This window comes from Dermacentor albipictus, chromosome 9 (genome assembly GCF_038994185.2).
Source record: "Dermacentor albipictus isolate Rhodes 1998 colony chromosome 9, USDA_Dalb.pri_finalv2, whole genome shotgun sequence".
In the NCBI taxonomy this organism is placed as follows: domain Eukaryota; kingdom Metazoa; phylum Arthropoda; class Arachnida; order Ixodida; family Ixodidae; genus Dermacentor; species Dermacentor albipictus.
Genome location: NC_091829.1, coordinates 29,200,836 through 29,226,679, shown reverse-complemented (window position 1 = coordinate 29,226,679; position 25,844 = coordinate 29,200,836). Strand labels below are relative to the sequence as shown.

The 25,844-nt window shown below is 47.8% G+C and overlaps 1 protein-coding gene across 2 annotated transcripts in view; it reads left to right on the top strand.

Moving 5' to 3' along the window:
* Positions 1 to 326: 326 nt before the first annotated feature.
* The window catches only part of LOC135917978 (tyrosine-protein phosphatase Lar-like), a 691,474-nt gene continuing 665,956 nt past the window's right edge, over positions 327 to 25,844 (top strand). For both annotated transcript variants that reach the window (XM_065451631.1, XM_065451629.1), the window contains exon 1: positions 327 to 560. The gene's annotated coding sequence lies outside the window, so the exon portion shown is untranslated. The remainder of the gene's footprint in view (positions 561 to 25,844) is intronic.

Below are 25,844 nucleotides of genomic sequence, written 5' to 3'. Positions count from 1 at the left end.
TGGGTCCCACCATAGAGTGGTGAGAAACACTATGGATCCCACATTGAATGTTAGTGAAGAAAGTTGACGTGACTCTAACCGTACTTCATAAAACGTTATTTTTTGGTGTGAATGCGGCGCCCTCTAAGCAACACCAGATTTGTCGCCGCCGGGAAGGCCTTGGAGAAAATGCAGGAGGTCATGTTCAAGGTCTCAGGGTCGTTGGCCCCAGGGCCCGCTCTGCTCCTGGGTGCCGTGCGCAAGGGGTTGTCTGATTGGTCAAATCGTGCCACGGGGTACGCTGGCGCGCGGGAAAACTGCAAATTTACGTTAGTCGGCGGGTTAGCGCGTTGGTGTGCGGCTGCTATGCTAGATTTCCTTGGTTTTGGCGGGAAAACATGGGCCCCACTGTCCGGGGCGATGACAGTCGGTGCTGGCGGATCGGCGAATGTTTCAGCTACAGGGGTGAACATTGTGTGTTCCCTGGCGGTACTGTATATTTGGGTGCTTCTTATGAAAAGCTGCTACTACCGGATGAACATCGCAGCTCGCTGCCCTGCTGGAGGTGGGTGCCGCCAAATGTGAGTGTTGTCGAGCAAGACATTTCTACCTAGCTGTAGTTGTCGTCTGCGCCCCGCTAACCGATTTAAATACGTGTGTGCATTTCGTGCCTCTGAGAAAACGCAACTGAAGCGCGGTTGTAATAATAAAAGGCGGACTTGTTAAGTTTGAACAGCAGTGCTCGTCTAACCGCGCAGCTGAGGCAGGCAGGCAGATCAAGCGAAAAGTGTTATAAAATTTGTTTCGTCTGTCTGGAGCTCGTTAGTTTAGTTTTGCTTATTTGTTTTGCGCTTTATCAGGAAGCTTAGCAATTAGTGCCTAAAGTTTTGCCTCTTCGAGAAGCTGCTGCTGTTGTGCTCAGCGCCCCCCCCCCCCCTCCCAGGCTTTTTCCCGATTGTCTTGTGTTTTTTTTAATTAATTTATTTATTTAATAATTTATTTATTTGACTCAAGTATTGAACCGCGTGTGACACGGGACGCTTTGGATCATGATCATGTGCGACTGGGATCGAATTTCTCGATCGCTATCGATTTATTTGCGCAAGGTAGCCAATGGTGATCGATAAGTTCGGTCGTGATTAGACACGATCGCGATCGAACGTGTTCGCTGTGAAACTTGTGCCACGGCGAACATATCCTTATGTGCATTGCAGGGAGTTTTCCCGACACATGTACGAGTCTAGCTGTGCTTGTGTAGCGCGTTGTTCGGAAATGGCTTCCCTGTCGTCTCAACTATGCATGAGTGATAGCACGTGTTGTGCGGTCAAGCCCTCGGAATTTGTTATTTGTGAACATGGCTTTTTAATAATGTAACCTGCGTGGCTCGCCGGGCACATTTCGCTGCACACGTCCAGCCGCGGTCACTCGCCTTGTGCGCACGACTTCCGGAGGATGGGGCATCTGCTTCTTGTGCTCCCCCCCACTGCACGCATTTCGGCACATTCGTGCAATTCAATAACTTGAGTACATGCATACCTGATGGCCTGTGAGCCTTCGCTCTTTCGATCTTGAGCGTCGCAAGATGTTTCCCAGCATGGTCTCGAGAGCATTGGGACCAATAACGTGTTTCTTATTTGGAAAGCGAACACAGAAACAAATGGCATTATAACGGTATGACATTCTTGGCACTTCTTTTTCTGACCGAATAAAATAACAACGTACGTACGTAGGTTCGTTCGTTCGTTCGTTCGTTCGTTCGTTCGTTCGTTCGTTCGTTCGTTCGTTTGTTCGTTTGTTCGTTCGTTCGTTCGTTCGTTCGTTCGTTCGTTCGTTCGTTCGTTCGTTCGTTCGTTCGTTCGTTCGTTTGTTTGTTTGTTTGTTCGTTCGTTCGTTCGTTGATAACTTCGTAGCGAACGACTACTAATTCCTTCGTCATTTAAAGCACTGTTGCTGCACTGTCACAGCATACAAGAAAAGTGCCTTCTCGCCACAGAAGGCCAGCATTGATTAAACGTATTGTTTCTGTTCACTCCTTCCTCTTTCATTCTCTCTGTGTATAGAAAACCCAAATCTAGTTGGGTCAGGGCGCGTGCGATAAACGGTCCGCTCAGTGCGACCGTATTGCAGTAGGAAGTTTAATCTCGCGCGACATCAAATTGAGCCCGGAGAATATAAATGGCGGAGAGATTGGCTGCACGACAAAAAAGGACGTGGCGAGTGGAGCGTCATTGTGGAGTCCCGGTCGCGTTGCTGTTCTTGCGTCCTGGGCCTAACCCTCTTTTTATCTGCCGTCCGAATAAGGCTGCGCCTTGGCTTAACTCAATGTGGCTACGTGATTGCGGAAGAAAAACCGAGTGATGCGGTGGATCGTGGGAAGAAAGCGTACACGTCTCTGCACTGGAAGACTGCATTCGTGAATGGAATTTAGACTGCCTGTTTTCAGAGGAACTCAGGACGAAATTGCATTCGCATGTGCGGCTACGCTTACACCATCCAGGCCCGGCTTATGTTTACTCTGCCGGGCGCCATTGCTCACTGGGCCTCGATCTGCCGAGATAGCGAGGACTATTAACGTAAAAAAAGGCAGCAAACGAAGCCAAGTATCGGAGAAAGGAAAGGGAAGATAAGCACTCGCAAGTATATTTTGCCGTTTCTTGCAATTTGAGTTTGTTTTACTATATTTTACTTCAATGGCGAATGCTTGAAAGCGGTTTACTTCGGCGCCATTCACTGGGCAGTGAATGGGCGTCCTGTCGTCTGCTCCGGAGCAGCTGGACAGACGTGCTCGGCATCGCTATGCAGGCGGCACAATTGTCGCTCAACTTCGTCTGCTTCTGTGGGCACACGTGAAATACGCAGCTAAACTTATCAAAGTCCAAGCGGATAAATCGTCATTGTTTGTAACGAACTGAATCATAAAGTGATTGCAGAGCTAAATGCGAGCGTTCTTCCAAAAACTTTGTTTCTTGTTCACTGCAGGTTATTATGCTCGCAGCTGTGTAACCATGGTTTAGTTGTGGTCGATCACTACTACAGTTAGGAAGAACAGAGCATAACTTTATTCCCATCATCCATGGACGAGGAAAGAGAAAGAAGGCTGTATAAACAGCTTGATTGACCCTCTCCCCCCTCCTGGAGGTGGGCCACAGGCAAGTAAATTCAAAAGTACTGCCAAGTACAAGCGTCAACATATGCATTCTAGTAAAGAGGAAGCATAATATACTGCAGGCAAAAAAAATATACCAAAAATATACAGCATGATGACACAATAAAACAAACAATAGCCGAAAATTTATAAGTACTGTGCGGAGAGTAACTGATAGCAAGTACACTGAGATCACTTATCGTTCAATATGAATATGGATATAATAGGGATATTTGAACATTCTTGTCCCGTATTCATAACTGATGGAATTGGTAAATTTCTTTACATAAATAATTTATTTATTTGTTCTACAAGCAGGGTCATGATATTTGCATTATGCTTCACGTTAGGTTCTGTGCTTTATCCTTTAAGTGAACGTTCAAGCTTGAACGTTTCTCTTTTTCGTTTCTTTAAGACAGCGGCAGGAGGCTCTAGCACAGCGAAGGCGCGTGGCTTGAATCATCAGGGCTAGAATACCACTTCCATCTTTCCTGAGTTTGGCCCCAGTGTACGTCGCTATATGGAACAACGCTATGTGCACGTCTTCCTGGCGGACGTGTCGTATACCGCCATGTCGGTATCTGTTCATCTCCGTATATCAACGGCGCAGAAGTCTCTTGCACTCGGCTGCCGCCATTCATTATCTCTCTCTCCCTCTCTTTGATGTCTGCTAAGCCTTTTCTGGCAACACGACATGTCGCACTGCATTGTCTGCGTTCCTTTGCGGGGTGATAAGTTGCAGGGATGACAGCGCGGTCCGAAATAAAAGGACAAGGAAACAGATGTTGGGGCTTTTATATACGGGCCCTGGCGCTCCCACAGCGATTCTCGATCATTCTGAGACACTCTGGGTCTTCTGCCACCAGCATATACTTTTTGTCTTGTGTGCTATGCTTTGTGGAGTCCACTTTATCATCTGGATCTATCTCTTTCTGTCTTGGGTGTGTGTTTCCTCAACGCCGGCTAAGATATCTCTCGAGCTCGTACTTCGATATACCCATATTCTAGTAACGCTTTCCGCGCCATCTGCGTATTAGCTACGCCCGTCCGTGTCACGTACTTTGTTCTCAAATTATCAATCAATCAATCAATCAATCAATCAATCAATCAATCAATCAATCAATCAATCAATCAATCAATCAATCAATCAATCAAATCGTTGCTGTTTTCATTATTAGCTCCGTACCTACTTTTGACAGTGCCACCCTAGGAGATGTGTGTAAAAAAAAACGTCACAGTTTCGCCCGAGAGGCGAAGAATCGATAGCGGTAGCATATTAGTGGACATTTATACGAAGTAAGGATAGTAGTTTTATCGGCCGTACAAACTTGTAAACATAGGCACGCTAACTAAATCAACAAGCGGGGTGTCACGCGCGCACACGAAAACATGAGCACAGCTAACTCGATGACCGCGCCCACTCGCTGTCAAAACGCTGCAGCGAAGAAGCGCGGCAGCTGCAGCGAGCGAACCACCTTCGTGCTGCGTCTCGCGTCAACGCCAACTAAGCCGCAGAAACACGGCGCGCGGCGGACTCTGTCCCCGTCGCAGATGGCTTTCAAGACACAGCGGCCCGGGAGGGCGCCGCGATCGCCGGCTCACCCTCCCACCTCACTCGCACATTCAGCGTACGGCGCGCGGCGACGGTCTTATCGCCATCGGACTTTATACGGTACCTCACGGTGACGGCGACGCCGACGGCAGAAACGTGCCTGGAGTGCCCGTATCACTGCCGTCGCAATAAAACCAAAGGTGTTCGAACAGTCGAAATTTCCAATACGAATCGAATAGCAAAGACTGTTTTGTTCCCGTTCGATTCGAGAATTCACCATTCGAATGTGTCGAATATTCGTTTCGAATATTCGACACTTTCGAATATTCGACATGAACGAATATTCGTGTCGAATATTCGTGTCGAATATTCGTTGTCGAATAGCAAGCCACTGGCGTCTCAGATGAGAGATACCGATGCAAGTGAAGGGTGTTCCGAATTATTCTGCTGCAGGAGAGCAGAGCTTGTTGCTCACAGATGCCACTACTTCCTCGACGAACGCACGGGGCAGGTATCTCCTTTTCAATAACTTTATGCGATTCCCTAAGAATTCCTCGCTTTTAGATAGCCTATATGCGAATTCTTTCTCTCAACGTAAGCAAGGCAGTTTGCCGTTTATACAATGTAATCATATATACGTGTCGTTTAAAAAACTGTGTGTGGTGCCGTTGTGTCACTCATCGCCTTCAGTGAACACAACACTCCAGGTGCATATGGTCATGTGCATTCCTCTTGCTTCATTAACTGCCGTCATCGTGCACAGAATGAATGAAAGCAGTTCATCATTTACAAGCTCTTTAATTGAGGGTGCGTCTAGTTTTGAATAGCGTTACGTGCATGCATCGAGTCATGTAACTAAGTCCTACTTATTTTTTGACAAACGAGCTCCACGCTAAGCTCATTTCATTTTGTTTAGAAAGGGCGAGAAATTCGATTCTATATTCGAGGATTATGTTTCTCGAATATTCGCATTCGACGAAGTCGAAAATTTCGTGCTTAGAATGTCTGAGAAGAACAAAGCAAATGCCTAGAAAATAGTCAGCGCACTATGAAAGGCCATACAAACAGCAACAAAAATAAAGGAAGTAACTTTACTCCTAAGCATTATTTTGATTGAAATTTAAGTGTACGAAGCGCCTATGTAAATGACCTTCCCACAATCAAAATTCACATTATTTAAGGAATTCAGTGCGTAATGAAGGAACGGAGATTCGTCGCATCAAAGCCAGTCCTCAATTTGTTTCCTTATTCACTTAGGAGTACGTGAAGGAATTGCGAAATTGAAGCCGATGAGTAGTGCTGTCGTGCCTGTTTTTCCGAAATCGTAAACCACTTCCAAAATACACATCTACACTTTAAGGTAATTTACCGAAATTCACGCACGTTCAAGTTGCCAGTTTCCCAAAAGATCTATCTATATCAACTCTCGTTGATCTTATCTGCAAGGTAACGGCATTTTTCAACACATTTTCGTGCCGTATCTTCAAAAGCGGTGCTAGCGTTAGTTGTCATTTGAACGGATACGACTTCACTACTTCTCAACTTCATTTTGCAATTGCTGCATGCGCCAAAAAGAAAATAATTAAACAGCTTTTATTAGCTCACCTCTTCAATTAGCTAGTAGAACATTCCGATTACTCAGACAGGTAATTTCCTTCCAGCAATCCACTTGGACAAGCGCTATTTGCAATGGGCGATTAAGAAGATATGTATTTGAACTAATAAAAAAGCATGTGTTTTAAATGTGCTTGGAACGCACATACGAAAGCTCGTTCGCTCCACCAGCTGGCTCTGGATGCTGAGTCTCTCGGCATCCCGCCCACAGCATGGTTCCGAAGCGTCCGTTTATTGCACAGTGGGACCAGAGCAAAAGCAAAACCACTGCCAAAACACATTCCGCCTCCCCCCCCCCACCCACCCCCCTTCCGAGCCACTCGGTGCATTTTACGAGTCGCTAATGGCGCGTATTACGCCGTTCCCTAACTCGTTTGCGACTCCCTTAAATTGAGTGGCGCCAGCTGTAACTACGGTAACACTGGGCGTATGATAGACTACTTCCGCGTGTCTTGTGGGGGTACTGCTAAGCGTGCCTGGCAATCAACATTAAGGCACGCAGATGGGCATAACGTGCGGTGGTCTTCCCAGAAAAAAGAAACCTTTCAGATTCCAGATTTATTGCGCGTTTGACTCACAATTAATACCCCACGGAAGTTTTACAGAATGAGGTCTCGTGGAAAATTCATCGGCAGGAAGAACTCGTAACAGAACATGCACGGATGACGTTTGCGGTGTACGAAACAAAAAGTAAGATTGATTAATCAAACGAGAATCACAGTAATCGCACAATTTAAGTTTCGGCCACAAATCGATAACTGAATTTATGTCGAAAGCTATTCTCTGCGGACTCTTAACCAGAGAAACCCCAAATGCCGGCATTTGTTAAGCGCAATAATAATAATAATAATAATAATAATAATAATAATAATAATAATAATAATAATAATAATAATAATAATAATACAGTCGTACCCTGTTATAATGAACAGGCTGATATATGCAAACTTGCCCGTAACGAAGTTTTGTGATGCGTTTGTTATATAAACATTTGCTATCTCCAGTGGTCAGAATAATCAAGGAAGGAATCTTTGAAACAATTGTTAACGTGTCCTAGCAGTCTGGCTCCCGCAGCAGCATTTGCAGGAAACGTGGCATCACATGCGTAAGCGATGCGGTAGGATCTCGCGTTGGTGCCCTTCCTACATGCCTCCGGGCAATCTCGCAAGCGGCTTCGTAGGTTTCGGCACCGGAGAACCCTATTTCGATTATCTGATGTCCATTTCGTTGTGAGGGTGTTATTTTACATGGGTGTCAGTCAGTAAGTTTCCTTTGTTCAATATACAGAAAATTCGCTTTATCCGGATTCGTAATATCCGAGTTCTACCGCATATAATGTTATACACTTGCCCACAGCTTTTGTAGAACAAGTTGCGTCATGGACAACGACATTCCAGATTCTTTCAAATCGGCACGTCGTTACAAAGAAAGTCTCGAGCTGGTGCCTTTTGTCGGCTCGATCTCTCTTCAATGTCAAACAAAATCACTTATTTTCTCGTACTCACGCTTCCAAAGCGGTAAAGTCGAACGCTTACTACTAGCCAGCGAGGAGAGAAATCCCTCCGCACCCAACTTCATCCGGTTCAGGAGAAAGAACCAGATAAAAGGCATTGCGCCTTCGCAAACTTGATGAGCGTCCGCTCGGCCTTAACGTGTCTGAGGTCGTTTACTTTTTGACGCTCTACGGGAAGACTGCAACAATGTATGCGCAGCCACCACCATTGTCTTGCTGCTGTAGGGAACACCTTATCGGCGTTTGCCGCAGGAACTCTACTAAAAAGTTCGCGTTGGATTTGGCGCCCACGGATCGGGTCTGCATTGAGTGCATTCAAGTCGCGAGTACCACTCTATGGTGCAAAGCGCGCGGTTGCATCATTAATGTTGTACAAACCACTTCGTTATCTCAACCAGCCCTTGTACGGTGACGTGGTGCCATCTCCACGCCTACTTAATTAGCTACAAGACACGCTTGGGGAATAGAATACAGCGCTGTCGCGAATGGCCTTATCTAAATGATCGCGAACAGCGTACGACACAACAGAAGAAGACATTCCCGTATTCCCTTCTGATACGGTTCTCATGTCGTTATATAACTTCAGAAGCGCCATTCAGTATCAGGCCGTCGGAGAGCAATGCAGTGTTCTGGTATAAAAGCGAAAAAAATAAAAATAAAATAGAAATAAAGCCTTGTTATGCGAGCGTGATGACATCTCGCCAGCTTTCACGATGGTCCCTTGTACGACTTCTCCTCTAGTTTGCGAGTTGATGACCACTTTCGGGAGGATCCTTGCATGCTCGTTTAGCTATCGAATAAGTCCAGAAGAAATCCGCGAGCTTCTGAAGCAACAGAATTATCGAGAATTTAATGAGCTAGCGTTAGAGCGCGATGAGAAAGAAGCTTCGGCACGAAATAAATAAAAATAGGCTACGCATCAATTATACAGGCAGTCGGTTTCTCTCGAACGGTTCCTTTATACCGTTCGATGCTGCGGTCCGGAAAACCTGCCGAGGCGTCTGCAGTGCCGACAACAGGTCGCCGCCGCGTTTACACGTTCCGCTGCTTCGCTCGTTCCGGTGGTCAATGTATTATTCACCGCGCTCCAGACTACGTTCGGTGCGGTCGAGCGGCTTCGCGATACACCTCGGTACTGGTTGCTCGCCGAAGTTTTCGTTTACTTTTTTTTCTTTCAACCTTTTTATTTCCTTTGCCTCTATCGCGCGTTTTCGCGGTCGGTGGTGCTCGTGCTTTCACCGTCGATACAAAGTGCGCGTTCTCTCCCGCGTTCTCTCGCGTTCTCTCGCGCGTTCTCTCGCCACGTTGGTCGCCGTATTCGCCAGTTAAAGAGAGCTATTTGAGACCCACGTGGTGTAAGGCGAGAAATCTCGGTTGTCTGCGTGTGTTTACAGGCTGTGGTGTATCCATCCAATGAGGTTAAAAACAAAGAAGATCCTGGAGTAGAGAAACAGCCGCCGTCACCATACTAGGGGAATCGATTAACGTTGCAAAGGGGCAGATAACAGGAAGCGTTTTTCTCCTCCATTCCAACGGCCTTGGCAAATCCCGTTCTTGCCGTACAGATGTTTCTCGATGTGTCTGTCGCCGAGACGCCGAGGATGAAGCTTGAAAGCCTTGGCGACTTGCGCGGGAGGTGATGACGTCACTACTTGGACAAAAGCCAAATATTTTAGCCCGAAACGAGCAGCTATAATTTTACAATTAGTCAAAAATTTATATTAACAGATCAAGAGCAGTTGCACTGCGGGTGTTCTCCACCTAGTTGAGCAAGCTTTCAAGGGTGAAGTCGGGGCAAGCACCAGCTTCACCTATGCTGGTAAGAATCTGCGAGGGCCTCACTCCAGAATGTATCTTTTTTTTTTAGAACCTCCTTGGGTTGAGCTCGCGGGAAAGGCTGCTCTTCTCTTCTCCCTCTGCCCTCCTCCACTCCTCTGCGGGAGCGGGGAATGGCAGTAGCCCAAGGACGTTAAAAAAAAAAAAAACTGCTTGAGTGGCAGCTCTCGTAACTTTTTCCCAGCAGAGGCGAACGGCAGCGTTTGCCCTGAGTTCACCCCTGAGGGTGAATTAGCTTTCTGAATGTTTATCATCAGGATGTTGAACTTACATTCACCGTTGCGCGTCCCTCTTTCTATGTCATCATGAAGCCTCATCACACCTTTATGTCTGCCCGTTCCCCCTCCCGCTGTGGAGAGAGCCCGCTCCCCATCCCGCAGGCTAGAGTGCGTTAACTTAGGTCGACCTCTCTGCCTTCTTTCAAACAAGTTCTCTCTCTCTCTCGCCCCTGAGGGAGTGCAGCGCAGACTGGAGTCCGCGCCTAAGTAGGGCGCTTTTTTTTGCGAATGTACACGTTAGGGTAGTTGGAAAAAACAAGAGCCGACTGTAACGCCGGTATCCTTCAGGTTTCCTTGTAAACCTAGTGACGCAAAGACAGACATTCAGTCGGATCTGCAACGAAATAGATAAAAAAAATACAGCCATTTTAAACACGAAGGAATTGAAAAAGGCGCTTCCTATTCCCCACTATTCCCTGGCGTCTCTTCGCGCCCTCTGTGAGATGGCGGCGGTCTAGCTTCACTTTCAGGACGTTATCTCCACTCCTGCAGAACGTTTTTTTTTTTAAAAGCTTCTTGCTGTCCTCTACCGCAGTGGCGCCGGCGCCGCCGCAGTCACCGCACGCGAGGCGAATCAGCTTACATGTACAGCACTCTATGATGTCGCCCGGGTGTGCTGGTTGACGGTTCTGTTCGCTGCGGAAATAGGTAATCAGACAAGAGAAGTACTACGTAAATGTCTCCGTTGCTACAAATACACGCCTTTAAGCTAGTTCGTCATTCTTTTACTGGGTGTACTGAACCACCCCTCGGGCTTGGTGGAAAAAAACAACATAGTCTGCTCACAGCATACGCTGCTTTCGACATCTCAGCCAAGTTTCGCAGCCATCCGTGGGCCGTGGAGCTGGCATGCGGAGCGCGAAGTCATCTTTCTCTCAAACGCTCTTTTTTCAACGGAAACCTGCCTCTTGGTCTTTTATTTTTCCGAACGCTTTCTTTCGTAGTATAGCAGATTCCTGTACGCGGCTGCTGTCAGCCAATAGCTGACGTCAGTCAAGAAGGATGTCGTATCACTGCGCTGCTTCCTACTTTTACTGTGCGTATTTATTGACGAAGATTAATAAACATGGTTAAAGTTAAACGAAAGTGTGTTTTTCGAATTTCGATTACGATTACGTATACTTCCGGTAGCCGCCGGCCATCATGAGCTCGGCCGCGGCCGCCCGTGTAGGAATTAAAAAAAAAAATTCGTGGACGCTTAAGCTTCGCCTGGAACGACGTAGTGTTCAAAGATGTCTGACTGCTTGTCACGCTTCCGGCAACTGGAGCGTATGTAACCCTAACGTTTACCGGTTAACGCTAGCCGCGAACGCTATGCACGAAGGCGCGCTTTGTGGTAGAAACGCGGCCTCTTCCGTGGCCCGCGATGCGGTGGAGGCGAGCGCCATCTGGAGGTGCTGCAAGGAACCGGGCGCGCCGCTCCGTGGCTCCCGAGACACCCGTTGCGCCGGCGCGCGCGATATGGCCGACGCTGCGGCCGGTTTGTGTGTGTGAAAGGGTTTCTTTGAATTTTTGCATAACAGAGTTATGTTTTCTCGTATAGTCAAATTACAATCCGAGAGCTATCATGTCTCTAGGTTGTGTGCAAGTCGCAGTTTGCGATTTTCCTACGTATTTTAGTTTCTGAAATTCAATTAGATCAGGCAATTCCTTGCGTCACATCGGAGACCTGGGTATACATGGTTCGAAAATCGTTTTACCGCAACGCCGCCCGACGCTTGCGCGGGACACCGGCGTTGGATTTTCTGCGACAAGGGCTCCTTAACGCTATAGCGTTAATATTGGCCACGTATCGGGCGCGTAGCTGTCGGGTCCCTAATTTCGACCAGCTCGTGTCGCAGAAAAGCCGGTGTCGTCGGCGTCGGCGGCGTTGGCCGTGAGCGATAAATCCCAGCAGGCACTTCATGAATAAAAAACAACTTACAAGATGGGCTGGGTGGGAATCGAACCAGGGTCTCCGGAGTGTGAGGCGGAGACTCTACCACTGAGCCACGAGTTCGATGCTTCGAAGCGGTACAAAAGCGTCTCTAGTGAATGCGGTGTTGCCTTAGAAACGAGCTGTTTCTAAGGCTCAGTCGTGCGTCGCTTGCTCAGGCACACATTTCGTTGCCGCGCCGAACGCTGCGTTGCTCGACGCTCACCGCGTCCGATGCGGGGCGCGTAGTCGCTGTGCCGTAGCGTCTTACACCGCTTGGCGGGTCGACAGGAACGCTGTCGCGTTCCACTCTTGAAGGCGAAGCTTAAGCGTCCTCCAATTTTTATTGAACACTCAACTAGCCTCGAACCAAGCGAAACTTAAGGTCAGACCATGCGCATGCCTTGGCAGACATCGCTTAGTATAGAGCTATTGATAGTGCATCAAAATGCCCAATATGGATGCGGCTACTATCCGTGGATCAAGCTGCTGAAGGACAAAGTCGGTCCGCACCACGTAGCAAGGTCACGCTGGAGCACATTCGCGCGAGCACGCACTCAAGCCTTGTCGTGCACAAAGCAAGCGCTGCGCATGCCACTACATTTGCACGTATGCTGCGCTCTGCGACGTGGCGTAGACACTGTGGCCGCCGCGGTATGCCACGACGAATCCACATGGCTAAGCGCACTGCGGCTTGCTGTGGACAGCCGCGTTTGGCTCACGCTTAGCGCGTCGTAGATGCCACAATCGGAAGTAGTGACGTAATGAATAAAGGGAAAATCAGACTGATTTTTCCCTTTATTCATTACTTCTCTCCACCTTGCGGGTTTCCGCAGAGCTACTACGTCAAACTCTTGCCTTTGCTTCGTGTTGTCGACAAATTCGACTTCGCCCTGCCATCTGCTAGCCGCCTGGTTAGCTTAGACGGTAGAGAGCGGCTGCTCCGGAAAGGCGGTGGTCCCGTGTTCGAGTCCCGGACCAGGACGAATTTTTCTTCAACTATGGGGCTTTTCTTTCGAGGAACCCGTACGGGTTTCCCTTGTTGCAATTGCTACGAGCGGGTGGGTGCCTGATTTTCCCTTTATTTATTACTTCTCTCCACATTGCGGGTTTCCGCAGAACCACTACGTCTAAGTAGTAACGTCTTCGTGAACATCGAAAAAAAAAATTTGATATGTGCGCCGCGGTGGCGTTCAGTATTAAAAAAAACTAAATTATGGGGCTTTACGTGCCACAACCACTTTCTGACTATGAGGCACGCCGTAGTGGAGGACTCCGGAAATTTCGACCACGTGGGGCTCTTTAACATGCACCTAAATCTAAGTACACGGGTGTTTTCGCATTTCGCCCCCATCGAAATGCGGCCGCCGTGGCCGGGATTCGATCCCGCGACCTCGTGCTCAGCAGCCCAACACCATAGCCACTGAGAAACCACGGCGGGTGGCGTTCAGTATAGGTGGATCGTTGTGGGCGCTCCCCGCTCCGGCGTAGCGTTCGCGGTGCAAGGCATTGAAGAAGTAGCGGAGGCACCGCGATAGGGGCGTGTTCGATTGCCAATAAGCGCCCTTCTGCTGAACGCAATTAAGTACTTCTTGGGGGCAAATTATTTACGAAATAGCGTAAGTTAACTTCAAATAGATTTCTCCACTTCGATGAAATATTTGGTTCAGGGCCCCTTTTATGAAGCGAATAGCTTTCTAAAAGCGTTCGACTATCCGCGTGCATTGAGAATCATCGGTCATCGATTCATCGATAGGTTTATAGGCTTTAACGCCCCATAGCAACATTGGGGCGTTGTAGTAGTAGTAGTTGCAATCGGTGGTTTAATGAAATAAAATAAATGAAGGAAAGGAGATTACTGTGGATGCCACACTTTTTCTGCTTACACCTGATCGGAGGTCAGCACTGAGCAGGGAGGGGGGGGGGGGTTAGGGGAGTAAAACGACAGTGATAGAAGACAGCGGAAAGGATAGAGTAAAGAAGAGATCTGTTTACGCAATACAGTTCGTATTTCTGAAAAAAAAAAAGAATACAGCTAACTTGGATAAGACGTGAAGCGTCAGCTGGGTAGGACAGCACATGTCTGCCGTGGCCAATTAGGCAAGGAAAGCAATTAGCGCAACTCACACTTCCTCCCTCTTTTTCTTTTTTTTTTGTTTTCCAAGTAGAAACTTGCAATCGCGAAGCTTGTATGTGCAGCTCGAAGCAGCCGAGTTCTACCGGAAACAAACTGCCTCTCCCGCAGACCGACAGGAAACTGTCGGAGTTTTGCTTACGAAGCAAGCAGTGAACGAACGCATGCACCATTCCACATTATTGTTCAACTGCACTTCGAGGAGACACCCGCTAGACGCAGCTATCAAAGAGCATGCGTAGGTAACAGAATGGAAAGCAGCGAGCTAGTTGGAAATCATATAAAGATTGTTGAATCGCGGAAAAAAGAAATCAATCGAACCCGGTTATAAGGAACAGGCTATGTTCTGAGAATACTTCCATATATCGAATGTTTCTATAAACCGAAACTCCCCTATAACAAACTCAGGCGAGCTTTCGTTATGAGTGTTATATGAGGGTTTGTTACCACCAGCGCAGACGAGACGCCGCTAGGTAGGAGCGAGGCGGCTCCTCAACTGTCAGGGGATATTCCAAGTTCGTTATACCGAATTCCCAGTTCGTTATACCGAATGAGGAAGTTATTTTACGTCAGCAACTCTTGCGGGCGTTCGCTGTAAAGAGACTATATTTCGCCTTGTCCCAAAGAAAACGGGGGCACCCTTTACTGTAACGCCAACTGTGTTTCACTCACAGCAAAGTGCCGCCAGTATGTTCTAAACTTTGGCTCTGATAATGGTGGTGTTGCATTCGGAGCGGGCCGTGGTTTAGCCTTCCTGCAAACGTAATTCTTTTCTTGGATTCAGTGAAGAACCATTTTTCGGCAGTATTGAGTTGGAATGTTAGGTGGAGACAACCCGGGGAAAGCTTTTTCTATCCACGCTTTCCTATGAAATGTGAGCTGCGCGCGGAGTCAGAATACCAATTAGGTGCGTACTGATTTTCCTTGAAGTTTTCCCTTGAAGAGCGCACCACATTGTATACGTAGACATATATACATGCAGCTGTGCGTTATTTGAACTAATTTACTTGACTAAGGCGACCCGAGAGAGAGAGAGAGAGAGAGAGAGAGAGAGAGAGAGAGAGAGAGAGAGAGAGCACAGAACAAAACAAAATAATTTGTGCTGTGTTGGAACTTACTCTTCTAAAATACCACAAAAGCCGTGCTTACTTTGAGACGAGGCCACTCTGTGGACGAGGTTCACGGTGTGCCAGAAAAGTCTTAAAAAATGCAGTACAGGTGGCTATGGCGCCTCGAAGTTGCCATACCACCTCGCTGCGACATCGTTAATTTTTACAGCGCCTACAATTCTGTCCGTGAAGATGGACTGCATAGAACTCTAAAATAGCAAAAAAAAACTGAACTTGACAAGTTCGTAATAGCCTTAGTGAGCTACCATGGCACGAATGCGAAGATATACTCGGAAATCGTTGACATTGTAATGACGTGGTCGTGCAGAGACAGCACGATTTTCTTTTCCTCTGATCAACATGCTTTCTGTGAAATGAACGAAAATGGAGTTCTGAAGCAGGGCTTTACCGCTCTAGTTTAATTACCTGCTTCGTTTTAGTGCCCCTCTAACGCTTATAAGTACGCTGTTTTCATTGCGATCCCGCGACAACATGGCGTCTAGCCCTGCGTCGTTAACTAAAACACGGCATCGTTAATTGCCTCGTTTGCGTGTTTCTTACTTGCTTGCAGGTAGAGAAGCCATTCCACGTCTCCCAGCAACAGCTGGCTTACACTTTGGCGAGGTGTCCACAAAACACATTTCCTCCTTCCTCCTCTACCACTTAAAGCGGCGGACAATCGCTCAGGACATCAGTCGAGATAACCCCGTAATGGAAAGCTTGCTTATCGCATTGGCTAAAACGAGCCGCATTTTTCTCATCAAGCGTGGATATATAATTTTCGTTCTTCATTAAAGGTCGCGAAATATGGCCTTCGGCGCCCCGCGTGGTGAAAACATCAAGATGCACAAGTGGCCCATCACGTGACCTTTGTTTAGTGTACGCAGTTCTCGGTCTCTCTGTTAGCATTGAAATGCAGTGCACCTTTCTTTTTGTTGTAAATTTTTTCTAACTTACAATGCGCCGAAAGGCCTTCGTTTGGTAGCGAGTCGAAAAGTGGTGCTGCCTAATTCGCTTTCGACGAGTTGGCTTGGCTCGTCTATCGACGGATAAACGGCGACGCACGCCAGCCAGCGATGACGTAGGCGTGTGCGCGGGGAGATACGTGGCACAAATATAAGAAAGCTCCATACAACAACGCAAACTTAATGTACCGGCTTCCTATGTTAAAAAAAAAAAATTGGTTGAAAAGGTCGAAATGTAGGTGTTTAACCACGGTTGCACTCACTCTTGCCAGAGGAGAGCGTCGGGCGGCTTTGGCGATTTACTAGGCGGGCTATCTGCATCGCTCTCACTTTTCAGCGTTGTTGGAGGAGGGGGGACTCCTTTTTTGAGGCTGCTCAGATAGAAAAAATGCTGCTTGCAAAACATCCACGTGCTTTTTGAAGCAATCGCTGCAGGTGTAAACACTACCGAGGGTAAGATTTGCGTTGCACCATTAAAAAAAAAAAAAACCTAGGTTTCTTTAAAAATTGGTTGTCAGTCCCTTTAAGAGACAAGCACATATATATGTCCTCCTTGCATGGCGACTGGTTTTTCCGTCAAACCTATGCGAAAGTGTCTGGGTAGGCTAGCAAATTCTTTTTTCTTTAATTTTTTTACGCTCGTTATCTCAAAATATTTGAAAAAGGCACATCTCACTTCTTATGCTCCCCGCTCCTCATTTTTACAATCTTCCGAATAAAAGGTTAAAGTCAGCTGTTATCCATCATTCATAAAACTTTGTGAAGAATTCAGCGACTCACCGTCCTTGTTGTCGACGCTTCTAAGCCATATTAAATAAATCATTCAAACCTGTGGTCTTTCTACGGGGTGTCAGGACTGGATGCACACCTCCATTAACCGCATTATCTCACTTCGCTCTTGGTTTTTCCGAACTTACGACTTTATTATCATAATTACATGCTTCTTCCTATACTGTTATGTGACAGGTAGGAACCGTTATCATTACAGGTTCACTAAATCTGTGTTTTTTTTTTTCATTTCAACGACAACAACAGCAAGAAAAATAGATGTGAAAGTGAAAAGCCTGCGGCCAAGAGGGAATTAACCTCCGTCGCCGTCTCGATTCCACATAATCGAGATCTAGGTGCACTGGCATCGAATTTCGGTAGAATGGCTGTTTTTCTTTCTTTCTTATTTTTTCAACTGCGAAGCCGATCGTATGCTGTGCACAATTGCGGGGCCTCCGGACGCAGATTCTGGAACCTACTCTCTCTCTCAGCGACAATTGCCTTTCTTTCCTATTTCTTTTTCTCGTTTGTCATGGCAGATCGCGAATTGTTGTTTTCGGTTCATTCTCTCATAGCTCCGTTACGGCGCAGAAAAAAAAAAAAAGAAAACGCGAACTCGCGACCGGCTCGTATGCTAACTCGCTTTGCGCAGTTTAACGAAGCGTATATACCGTTCTTTCTGTTTACGTCACGCGGGCAATGCACCAGCGCACTGTGTTGTGCAAGGTTTTTTTTTACATAATGTGCTCGCGGAGCGTATACGCGATGTTACAAGCGTTCGGAAGCCAAGAAGCGAGTTCGAAACGGCGATCGTCGAACGCGGGAATAGCAAACAAAACCGAGGATTGCAACACACACGAAAGAATTACACCCTCTTCTTTTCATATAACAACGCGCGTGTGGTCTTGAACCAGATAGTTCTATGCGAAACGAGTGTGCGCTTTCCCAATTTCTCTTCTTTTTTTTTTTATCTCGCGCGCAATACCATTTCCCTCTTTATTTCGTTTTCTGTTTATTATCTTTCTTTCTTTCTTTCTTTCTTTCTTTCTTTCTTTCTTTCTTTCTTTCTTTCTTTCTTTCTTTCTTTCTTTCTTTCTTTTTCTCCTTGGTCTCGTCGTTGCAAAACCACAGAGCTGATTCCATTTGCTACTAACGATGCTGTTGCGAAAACTTCGCGAATAACGCGGCTGCCGACGTCGAGTTAAGCAGACGGGAAAGTTGTGAAACGCGGCGGGATGGTTTCAGACAAAAAGAACGACGCGCTTTTTTTTGCGGCTATCCGAGTACCGCTACCACTTATAAACCGTACTACAGAAGTAAAAAAAAAATACTTAGCAGACCATACGCATACAGTGTTAGCATGTAGATCTCAAGGACCATGCTCCTAAAGCAAGGAACAAAAGGAAACACACACAAATAAATAAAGAAAAATTCCTAGGGCAGAGCGTCTCGGGATAAAACGGAAGCCTGAAGTAGCCGGCCCACCGCATGCTCATGTCACGGTATATTGTACCGTGCTCAGCCAACGCCTCCTAGATAACACAAGGTCGGTGCACTCCGATTTGTGACGTCATGCTACTTGGACCGAAATTTCCATTGCCAAGCCCAGCGTGACGAAGACGATGACGCCAAAACCACCGCGGCTCGATCGGGAGCGTCGCCATTAGATAGTAGTCAGTTTTAGCTACACGTACGTAGAGGCTTTGCGTACGTAGATGTTCCACGTGTCAGCAGTGCGCATGCGTAGAACGTAGCGGGCGCGCGCGCGTCTCACGGACGTACGTGAGATTCAATTCCTTGCGTGCGCTTCTTGCGCACGTAGGCAGCTTCGCGCGGGAGTTCCGCGAGATCACGAACAAGCTAGTGCGGGCCGCGCGCTCGCAGACGGCTCGCATCGAAACACGGCGACAGGATTGAATTGGCCACCGCCGTGTTCACATTTCCCGATAGATGGAGCTACGGGGTCCCTCTTGGCGTGCGTCGCGTACGTGTAGCTAAAGGTGTTTCAGGTGGCGTGCACGTAAGGTACGTAGGCTTTTCACGTTTGCGTACGTGAAGCCTTTACGTACGTGTAACTAAATCTGTCTACTATGGCAGTCGGGCAAGGTAGCATGACGTCACGGATCGAAGTGCACCGGCCTTGTGCTATCTAGGAGGCATTGGCTCAGCGCGCGCTTCTTTGCGACAGCAGCGTGCGGCTGCCGCACTGTCACGTTGCAACGATGACGGTTAACGTGTGCGTTGCAATCAACGAGTGATCGTGTTCGCGCCTGCAGATATATTGGAAGGAAAATGTGCTCAGATCGGTCGGCTAAATAAAGCACCCGAACAGGTGTGCCTCGACTGAAACCCTACCGGGAAGCAGGCGCACTAATGACATCGTCGGCTGCCCAGTATGGAGCGGCTCTGTAAAACGCTCGCCAGGTCGACCAAGAAGGTCTGATTCGGCGAGCACAACTGGCAGCAGCATCCAGCGGAGCCCTGGACTAAGGGCAACCGACCGTTGTGCTAGAAGATGGACGATTCCATCTGAAGACCGCAGAAGACCAGCGAATCTAGAGCTACTAAAGTTTTTCACTCACTCACTCACACTCGGGAGCAGCGTTCTTGTTCGAGTGGTACAAAGAGCGGGAGCGCACCTTGCCTTCAGGGTGGTTCTTTTCGATGGCCCTCCTCCCGTCTCGGAGCGCTCTCCGAGCCCGGTCATCGGAACAGTCGTCGAGATTGAGAGCGTTTCCCGCTACGTCATCACAGCGCAGCAGCTTCGCCGCTGTTTGCGAGAGAGAGAGAGAGAGGGGGAGAGAGAGAGAGCAAGAAATAGAAGACAGGAAAGGCAGGGAGGTTAACCAGATGTACGTCCAGTTTGCTATCCTGCACTGGGAGAAGGAGAGGGAGAGAGAGGAGATGGAGAGAACAGTGTTTGCGACGGTCCAGCGTAGCCTATGGGACAGAGCGTGCTGGCTTCTCCAGGGAAAGCTCGTCCCACAGGGCGCGTCCGCTGCTTCTCTTTTTTTCCCAGGCAGCACCGGGAGCCTTGGGTAAAGGCGAACTTCGGACGTCTGTTGTGCTGCGGTCGCGTGGTTTTGCCCTCTTCCGCCGTTTCCTTCCTCCTAGAGAAGCGGCCCACACATTCGAAGTGCGTACTTTGTACTCGACCTCCGAGTTCGAGGTACGCCGGATCTGCGCCGACTCTGGTTCGGAGGATGGAGGCGACCGTGTCGAAGGTTTCATGTAGGCCGAGTCCGTCAAGCGCAGGGTCACGCGTAGGGTCCACTTCTTGAGGGGAAAAAGGCTTAACGGAGAGTTAGTTGGCGAAGACTTGCTGCCTGACGCAATGCTTTCTTCAAACTTATTTCCTTCCCCGGCGTCCTCAAAGACGGGCTATGATTCCTAATTGCGAACTTGAGTTGATTATGCTGCGCTGAAGTTCCTGAATTCAGCCACTACACTGAAGTTGCTCACGATGCTGTACTCCACTCAACTGCGCTGAAGCCTACGCCCGACTAAAGATGTAAGCGGTTGAAAAAAAAAATTAAAATTTTGGAAAATAACGGTGTTTTTTCTCGTTTGTTTCAAGCAAAGATAAAATCTAAAAAGAAAAACAAAAACAGCTTCCACGCGGGATTTTTCTGTTGCGATGCGACTCCTTCCGACGCATGTAAAAGTTCATTTTTTAAAAGGCCGTCGTCAGCACCGTCATCCCGAGTGAACTAAACACTCTGACTACACTTAACTCGATTCAGATTGTTGGATCGTGTAGCAGCGACCCTGCTTCATCATCGAAATTGCGAAATTCGATCCGGATCGTGCGCGATCTAGATTCAAAAGTGACTGTGGCACCGCGGTGCTCTAAGCTGCTCCAACCGTGGCCCGCACGAAGCGCAGTGCGCGTGAAGGAACACGCGTCGAGCTGGCCGAGCCACTTTCCCGGTGCTGTCGCGTCGCTGCGGCTGATACACGGATTCGATAGAAATGTCGGGCTCCGGCTCGTCACCAGCTCCGCCAAGGAAAAGCAACTCAGGGCTGTTCAGAGAGCCCGCGATATTGCCGAGAGTCTCAACCTCCCGGTTCCGTCGTGGGTGCGGCTAGGTGCGGCCCGCAGACGCTGCCCCCTAGCGGGGACACTGATCGTCTTCTCAGGACCAAAATGAAGTTGTCTGTCTGTCTGTCTGTCTGTCTGTCTGTCTGTCTGTCTGTCTGTCTGTCTGTCTGTCTGTCTGTCTGTCTGTCTGTCTGTCTGTCTGGCTGGCTGTCTGTCTGTCTGTCTGTGTCTGTTTCTTTCTGTCTGTCTGTCTGTGTCTGTCTGTTTCTGTCTGTCTGTCTGTCTGTCTGTCTGTCTGTCTGTCTGTCTGTCTGTCTGTCTGTCTGTCTGTCTGTCTGTCTGTCTGTCTGTCTGTCTGTCTGTCTGTCTGTCTGTCTGTCTGTCTGTCTGTCTGTCTGTCTGTCTGTCTGTCTGTCTGTCTGTCTGTCTGTCTGTCTGTCTGTCTGTCTGTCTGTCTGTCTGTCTGTCTGTCTGTCTGTCTGTCTGTCTGTCTGTCTGTCTGTCTGTCTGTCTGTCTGTCTGTCTGTCTGTCTGTCTGTCTGTCTGTCTGTCTGTCTGTCTGTCTGTCTGTCTGTCTGTCTGTCTGTCTGTCTGTCTGTTTCTTTCTGTCTGTCTGTCTGTCTGTCTGTCTGTGAAACGAATGCCTTGACGTGAAAATCGTGCCTTGATTTTGAACCCGGAAGCTCTTCCCGGGACCTTTGTGATGCCACAATGTAGCCATAACGTAGCTCTTGCGTGTAGGCTCAACTGTCTCTTTAGACACGCGCGAGCGCGTTCTTGCACTCGTTCTGACATGTTATGTAGTGGTTATGTTACGTGACGTCAGCTTGCGGGTTAGCGTCCGAACTTGGCAACGCACTGTTTGCGTGCTCGAATATCGAAGGATCGTCCCCGCAGCGATAGCACTTGTCGACACTGTGTGTCACAGATGGCGATGTGGAGGTGTCTGTTTCTTGGAACTAAGCTCGTTACGTTAAAGAGCGCATGTTCGGAGCGAAATTTCTTCTGTGCCCTGATGCAGTGTTGGGCTGTTGGAAAAACGAAAGAAGAAAATTGCCTAATTAACCGCGCATTGACCGGTGAAGGTGCGGTTGTTGGACGGCATTATAGGTTCTCATCGATGCAAGCTGCGCTTGGCTCCAATGGCAGTGCAAGGCCGTAGACGTTCGGACAACCGTGCTGATTTGCTTAATGCGAAACAATTCGCGCTTGTAAAGACAAACGCAGACGGAACACAAACTTAAAGGGACACTAAAGTGAAAAATGATTTTTTCGGCATCAGTAGATTACCGTTCTACAACACCAAAAACACCACTGTTACAGCGCTAAGACGTTTGGTAAGCCAGAAAAAGCGCAAGAACGAAATACGGGTGGCGACGCCTACTTGAGTTCCCGCACCTGGGGTCTGTGACGTGTTGGATTTTGATGGCGTCTTATAGGGCCTTCTAATTATATATAGCGGTACACATTAACTACAATGTTTTCTAAAGGATCCAAATATTAAACATGACAAGATTCGGGAACCTTTATTCAGCCAACGCGGCCCAAATGCGAAAACATACTTTGGAATCCCTGACGTCACGCTGACGTACCGGCGCTGGGGTTTCGGCGCGAAATTCAAATACTGATACTTAGACCTTCATTTTCTCATGTAATAATCAAACTATTTTTTTGAAATGACTGCCTGCAGGGTTCTCAAACAATGATCCATTAGTCTAAACTGATTTATTGTTTCGCTTTAGTGTGCCTTTAAGGAAGTCATCATTAATTTATATGAATATTGGAATATATGAAACCATATGAATTATTGGGTCCTTACACGTTTAATTGGACGTTTCAAATCGCGAACGCAGTGTCTCCGGTTGTCTGCTTTTCGCTTTTCTTTCTCTACATGCCAGAACTTCGTCGACCTAGTTATTGTTTGCTAGCTTGACAGTAGCTAGCCAACTGACAACCTAGGGACATACGTGGTGGGAAGAAACAGTAAATTTGTGTTAGTAAACGATTCGGGGCATTTAGTGCAATTGTTACGCTCGTACTGACTAATTAATAAAACAAAGTTTATGTAGGCGACTTTCTCCCCTTCGCGACCTGTCGCCGGTGTTTCTCTCCAGAAGGCAGGCAACTAGCGTCTCGTGCCAAGAAAGCTATACTCGGGGGCAACCTTGAGTAGGGAACTCATCCGAGTCAAGGGTTATGCGATCCGTCCTTCCTGCGTGGATACTCACAAAGCGTAGTCGCCGATTGTCGCTCCTGTTGAAAGAAGTTCGCATGCCGTGACGCCGGGCAGACTGTGCGATCGTGATTGCCTGTCGCAGGTATACAGACTGCCTTGTGAGTCGGGGAGCGGCGAGTCTTCCCACTGCATTCTTTTAGCTCGTGAGCGTAAGAGAGAGAGAGAGAGAGAGAGAAAGAAAAAAGAGAGAGAAATAAAGAAAGAGAGAGAGAAAGGCAAAGGAAAGAGAGGGAGGTTAACCAGAGATTATCTCCGGTTGGCTACCCTGTACTGGAGAAGGGGCAGGGGGATGCAATAGGTGAGAAAAAAGGATAAAAAAAGGAAAAAAAACCCTAAACACTATTTCTGTGGGCACTGTCACGCAGCCCGCAAAGGCGTTCCTAGTCTTACGCAGTGTCACCGTACAGTCCTACGTCACACAGCGTACAGTCACAATTTGTCATAAACTCCCGTGTCTTTCAAGTTAGTCTAGTGACCATAGGAAGTGGATTTGCCATCTACGCTATCAGTTAAAAGATGGATGGATGGATGGATGGATGCAAAACATTAATAAGGTCCTGACGTACGCGACTCAGCGCGCTGCGGGCCGCTCCCACGTTGGGACAGTCGGGCCTTGCCCGACCGCCGCATCGTGGGCCCTCTGGACAGCCCATAGTTGCGCCCCGGCATCGGGGCTCTTGATAGCGGAGGGCCACTTGTCCTCGTTGATTTGTTCTATGCCTCGTAACGAGGGGCAACGCCAGAGCATTAGGTATGCTATGCTTGCTTTTCATTCTATCATTTTTTTTGTATATATCTCCTTAACCTTTCTTCTACTCCTCAAAACTTCTCTATATAGCTTGTGCCGCTACCTATGCCTTTAGCGGATCCGGTCGTATCAAAATGTTTTCTCTGCATTTTTTTCCCAACAATAATATAATCGTATCTCGCTTATCTCGACTGCCGACCGGTTGATGTTTCCGTCCATTTTAAATCCCTAGGCACTAGCGCCACAGTTACCCCTATAGTGATTTTTATAGGAAGCTGTATCCAAGACCGCCTCTGCCCTTCCCGCCAATCGCATGTTGATGGCGATGATGATCGGTAATTGCATCCCCTTTGAAAAAGGCGGCGCCAAATATTCGCCTGTAATCTTTACGAGCTATGCTTACTCATACCGTAATCCAGAATTGTGCCAATCTCTGCTTTATCCGTGACGTTACCTAATCAAGAGCCCGCTAGGTGGCATTCAAGAACTTATAAACTTGAAGTGCAAAGGAACAAACAGTGCTTGTCCGTGTTCGTCCTGTCATCGCTGTTTTCTCCTGCTAGTATATTCGCTGGTTTTCACCAATGCTCCAATAGTATTTTGCTTATCGCCATCTCTCACCAAGTACCGCCGCCTTTATATCTTTGTACCTCTGCCATGCCGAAAGGTTGACGATCCTAATAATTCCTGTCGACGTCATTCGCGATTCAATGATAGCAGCGCCATATTTTCTTTAGCCGTCCTATGTTTTGCTTGAAACACTACACAATCGGAGTGCGCATAATCTCTCGTGACGTCGTATCAAATTCGGAGAGCCGACCGAGAGAGAGAAAGACGGAAAAGCCCGCTGGCGTGCATCGCATAGAATACAATGGCAGAGCCGCATCGCGTTTTTCGTTTCGCATCGATTCCTTTCGTTTCTCCTCGCGTCTGTAGACCGCGGCTTGGCTTGGCTGCTGGCCCGCGTCGTCTGAAGAGGGCAGAGCTAGTCGTGGTTTCAGAAAACGCTCGTCCCCCGATGAAAAGAGGCGGCTACGTGAATGGAATTTATGCGCAAAACGAGGCCTTTTTTCTCGAAGCGTGCCCGTCCCGAAATTGCATTTGCGCCGGCCCGTCTGTAGCAGCGAGCGTTTACGAATCTCGCTTTCGTGTTTCTTTGTTTCTTCTTCAGCTTCGTATACTTGTCGTCCATCTCCCAGCAGCACAGAGTGCGCAATGAGTGAACAGTTGCCGGAGAATAGCCGAGTCGTTGTTGATGGTGATAAGAATGTGGGGAAGTGCAGTTCCCGTCTCTCATCGCTGAGTTTAGACTTCTTTTATGCTTGAGATTTCTTGCCAAACTCTGCGTCTTTACGCGAGTTAGCTTTAGTTGCCATGCAGTGGGAAGAACATTGGGCTGGGCGGCTGTTTGCTTCTGGAAAAACTAGCAGACGTGCCCGGCGTCACCAACAGACGATAGAATCGGTGCGAAGATTCCTCGTCTGTTTTGGTAAACATAGTGAAAGAGTATAACTGAAAGCTTAGGTGTTATGCTTATAAGCCCTCAATATTTGGGATAGAAGGCCTACCCGATGAGTGTAGTAAAAAACAAATAATGAATAAATGTCACGTAAATGACTTGAGCCGCAGTGGAGGTCGTGGACTGCGATACCGCATTACGTCTGGTGATTCATATTGCATTATAGCATGTATAGGAATTATATGAAGAATACAACAGACAATAAGGCTGTCAAATGTTTACGGGTGGCAAAGTTCTTTTTTAAAATAATCTACATGACTAAAGATGGTAGTTGATTTTAGAATAAACTTGATATCCATGTTTGTTGTAAAAAAAAAGAAAGAATCGTTCCCGATTGGAGATCCGCCGTCCCACTTCCAGAAACAAATACATAAGTTACAATATCAAAAAAAAAGTAAAATTGAGCGTTCTGTTGTCTGCATGACTGTTATGCTAAACATAAAACACGCGGGAGCGTTAGCATACCTTGTCGGTCAACAAGCTGCCGCTGT